At 29.2% G+C, this 4,942-nt stretch overlaps 1 protein-coding gene and 1 pseudogene across 7 annotated transcripts in view; both read left to right on the top strand.

Annotated features, from left to right (window-relative positions):
- LOC107457654 (probable LRR receptor-like serine/threonine-protein kinase At3g47570) overlaps positions 1-4,942 on the top strand; it is a 79,036-nt pseudogene that overhangs the window by 33,120 nt on the left and 40,974 nt on the right.
- The window catches only part of LOC127740657 (uncharacterized), a 31,225-nt gene that overhangs the window by 9,468 nt on the left and 16,815 nt on the right, over positions 1-4,942 (top strand). The gene's annotated exons all lie outside the window — the stretch shown is intronic.

Raw genomic sequence — 4,942 nt, 5'->3', positions numbered from 1 at the left:
ATTTTTCTATATATACTAAGTAAATTAATATTTTTCAATAAATATATATCAATCTTTTTATGAAAAAAATTATACATAAATATAATAAAATAAATTAAATATATGATTTACGAGTAGCACAAGTTATACACTATAGACTAATACTATAAATAAATATCATTTAGTTAGTATTTATTGTTTGTGTGATTAGAATATAAACTAATTTTATTAAAATTTTATTTTTTTGAATGGGACAACAGTAACATATTTAAACACAAATATAATAGTTTTTATATTTAAATAAATTTTTTTAATATGAACTAAAAAAATAATAAAATTATTTTGTTCTCTAAGAATATAGAATAAAATAATTTTATATACTGGATCTTTTTAAATTAAAAATAGTAATTATTAATACCAATAAATAGATATCAATAAATTTTATAATAGAATAGTGTTTCGTCCAGGCGTAGCCCGGATTTTACACTAATTTTATTTAAACAATTAATTTTTCAAGGTTCAAACATCAAAAGTCATTCTTGAATTTTTTTTTTGGAGTAGCCCAAGAATAAACCCCATTAATTAATAGGCATGATGCATATACATGTCTTTCAAATAAATGTTAAATTGCAGAAAAAGCACCCTCAGTTTATCTAGAACAAAGTTAAACAAATTAACTACATCAATAAGTAGTTTTTAATTCACTAAAAAATTAATACATAAATCTATCCGACCAAAACAAAAGTCTGTACAAAATTGAACCCAGATATATTTAAAAAACAAAATAAATAAAAAAGAAAAACAAAAATTAGATATAGTTGATCACAAAACTTTTTTAAACCTCTTTAACATGTCATTGTGAAATTTATTTGGAATTAGGGGGACATCATCGTTTGGAATGATCCGGTCTTTGTTAAGTTCTATCAATTGCATTGCAAAAAACTCTGGCCATGTCATATCATTGTGATCTTCATCATCATCACCATCTTCCATTTCGTCACAGTTTGCCTCAATTCCAATAGTAGTAGCCAAATCCTCAACTTTTATTTCATCCTTATTATTCTCTAATTAATTTGTTAGTTCTCTCTGAATCTCATTAATTTTTTCATCTCCATTATTGTTTGATGGGTTTGCTAATTCATTTTGAATTTCCAACCTTTCATCTCCATTCTCTGATTAATTAACAAATTCTACTATCCCAACAACATAATTGGCGTTCTAATATCAAGAACACAATAATAATATCAAGAACTTGACCTATAGATTTCATTAAAAATATAGATGATGATAATAATAATAATAATGAAAAAAAGCATAAACAAAAACTGCACGTTCACCATTTGTGTGATTCAGATATGTAAGTAGTATATGGTTATAGAAAATAAGGTAGGAAATCAAGTCCAATTAAATATCCAAACTAGCATCATAAATTCAGATTTACTTTAATCTAAACAAAATTTAATAATTTTCATACACAATTTCAATTGGAAGAAGAAAAAAAAATACAGAATAATACTTACAATACGAATACTATGATGAATGTGACATTTGTTGTAAAACGGAAATTTTTTTTTGTTATAATTATTATTTGACTTTCGCCCAATATATATGCAAATCAAGTTGGTTTCTAAATTAAAGTAAATAAGTAAGGTCTACCAGAAAATAAGCTGTAGTTCTTAAATCAATTACTGAATCTTTAATTATTTTATTTAGTTACTCGAACTACTTTATTCGCCTATATTCTTTCAAAATCAAAATCTTTTATTTATTTAGTCTTGCAAACAAGAGAAGCTGTAATTATAAATTAAAACATTTTTGCTCCATTTAAATAATAGAGCCATTAATTATAAATATGTAGATAGTAAGGTATGCAAATATGGATTTAAATAATCAACACCAAAGTATTAAAAAGAAAAACTTACTTTATATATAATAAAATTCAAACAGATTTTTTAATAGAAGCAGTATTTCAAATTATAAAAAGAGTTAGAATCAAACCATATACACTTTGTAATCCTCAAAAGCATTAGAAATATTGTGTTTAAATAAATAAAAATGTAATTCCTAAATTTGTTATTTTAACAATACTCGGCCGTATTCAAAGGCACCACTATTATTATCGAAAAGAAAGAGAGTGTATGAGAGACATTAAATTGTAACTTGAAGACACATAAACACAACTCAATAAGCTATAAACTACTATTAATTTAGTAAGCTTAAAATCAAAATTGAACTTTTTCGTTATAGCTAGAAAAAATTAAACACATCAATCAAATTAATACTTACCGGTATTACAGTAGCCATAGTTTCAGGAGCCACATGTTTCCTTCTCTTTTGACGAGGTTTAATGTTATTCTTTCTAAATCTGCATAAAACATAATTATTCATCTGCAAGGAAAATATATAAATACATTAATCTTTGTTTAATTGGAATTGGAGCAAGACAGAAATAATGTAGCGGTCATTATATATATCAACCCAAAAAAAATTATCTAAGGTTGTGTCATTGAGAAACTAAACATAATGTAGCGGTCATTTAGGTTGTGTTTTGATTTTGTTTCTTAAATAGAAACAGAAATAATGAGAAGATTAAAATAAAATAAAGACGAAATTTTTAGTCCAACAAGAATTTAATTTGTACTGATTCTTTTGATTCAAATTCGAAACCTTTGGTTGTAAGACCTCTAAATTTTTGAAAGTTATTAATAAATTATTATGATGTATTATATTTATTTAAGATTACATTTTAGATATTTTTATATAAAAAATTTAGTAAACTCTTATTTATTATTTAGAGTTTTATAATTGAAAAATAATAAGTATTTTATATGCGCTAATTTAATATATAGATTTTTAACATTATTTCATAAATAAAAGATAATTAATCTTTTTTTTTGGTAACTAGATAATTAATCTAATTATCATCAATTTTCATTAAATTAATATTTATTCGAAAATAAATTTTAAATTAGTAATTAAATGATATTTTAAAGATATTTACTTTATATTTAATTTAGTTTTACATTATTACTTTATTTTATTATTTTATTAATAATTTTACACCCAAAACAATTAACCGTAACCTAACCACCCCATACCCAACGAAAGAAAAGGAAAAAAATAAAAGAAAGGGAAAATAATAGAAAGGGGGAAAACAGGGGAAGCTTGAAGAAAGAAAAAAAGAAAAAGAAAAGAAAGAAAGACAGAGAAGGGAGAAAGGGTTATCGAGGGAGAAGAGAGGAAGAGAGGGTTGTGTCGGGAAAGAAAAGGAGAGGAAGAGAGGTCTGAGGGAGAAGTGAGTTACGTCGCAGGGGAGAAGAGGGAGACCGAGCCGTCGCGCCACCACCGAATCATCGCGCCGCCACGCCGCCGCCACCGTCGGGCTGCTGTGCTGCCATCGATACGGTTCAGAGAGGAAGGAAGCGCTACGGTGAGGAAGGGAGCAGGAGCCCATCGCGCTCGCTGCAAGCCCGTCGTCCGTGTCTTGTCGCCGCGCTGGAGTCGTCGCCGCCAATGCTGAGCACCGCCGCTGCCGCCTTTGAGGGGAGCCGCCACCATAGCTGGGAAGAACGGAGTAGGGGAGAGGAGGTTTTGTTGATGTTGTGGCAGAGAAGGAGGACGAGACGTGTGAGAGAGAGTGACGCACAGAGGAGAGACCATTCCTCTGCCGCCGCCGATCGCTGCCATCATTAATGGTGAGTCAGTTAAGCCCTAGCTATGAGAACCACCATCTCTGAACCCTTATTGCTCTGTAAAATACCCTGTATCTTAGCTATATTGTTTGTTGGGGTTTGTCTCAATTGGAGTCACTGGTGAAGGCGTTGCCGCTGCTCGAAGCCAACGTCGAGGCTGTTGCTGGTTCTGATTCTATTATCCTGGTACTGGTCTGATCTTTTCCTTGGGCTTGATCCATTTGCACGTTCTGTTTTGTCATTGCTACAGTTCTCATATTCTTGTTTTAATTCAATTATAGTTTTTGCTTTGTCTTGGATTCCTAGGGCTGTTACACTGGTTAAAGAATATACACAAAATTATGATACTTACATTGGAAGGATTTGGTAACAAAGAAGAATCAATGTTATATTGATGCAAGATCCATCCACCATCATGGCTAGTATTACTCTTCTCAAAGCGATATCGTTTCCTCATTCCAATGCGCTGGTTAGTTTTATTGGCCATAATCTCTTTTCCGATATCTTCACCTTCCCAAGAACCCAACCCGATAGTGCGAACCATCCTCAAGCTGTTAGTCGAGAACTTCCTCTTCAGAGTAGTGAAAAAATAGAGATCCTTCCCGTCATAAGAATTTTCAACGTTTTCTTCCCAAATTTCCCATGGATTCTTCTCCGTACCAAACAATTCACCTTCAAGAATGGTTCCATAGTTTGGTAGAGGCCTCCCATTGATTTTGTTACGGAGAAAATCTTGAATGAGTTCTTCATCTGTAGGTTTGAACTTCTTGCTTGCACCTGAAGGCAAATTTGTTGAAGTCATATTCAAGATTAAAAAAGAAAGAAACAAATAATTAAAGAATTAAGAAGATTATTGAAGTAAGTGGTTTAATAATGCGGTAGTAGAGTTTATATATTGGACTGATTGAAAAAAAAAAGATTGAAATATGACAATTTATGTTCGTTTTGATTTTGACTGGGATATTTCGGTTCAAAATAATTATGTTATCTTTTTATTTTAATTTTTTTTAAAAAAATCTAAGATAAAAATTACTCTTTTTAGTTGACATCAACTATAGTTAAATGTGGTAATTTTTAATATCATATCATCAAAAAATAATTAAATTATATTTTAAATTTAATATTATATCTTTTAATTGAACTTAAAAAGATATTATATGTTATCTTATATTAATAAAATATCTTTTTAATTAATTATGAAAAGATCTGAAGACAGAAATTCATAGGGTAAAAGATACTGGTTAAAAAAATTATATTTTAAAAAAATTAAT

Source organism: Arachis duranensis, chromosome 7 (genome assembly GCF_000817695.3).
Source record: "Arachis duranensis cultivar V14167 chromosome 7, aradu.V14167.gnm2.J7QH, whole genome shotgun sequence".
In the NCBI taxonomy this organism is placed as follows: Eukaryota; Viridiplantae; Streptophyta; class Magnoliopsida; order Fabales; family Fabaceae; genus Arachis; species Arachis duranensis.
Note: the sequence above shows the minus strand (reverse complement) of the source record. Positions and strands in the feature narration are given on the sequence as shown.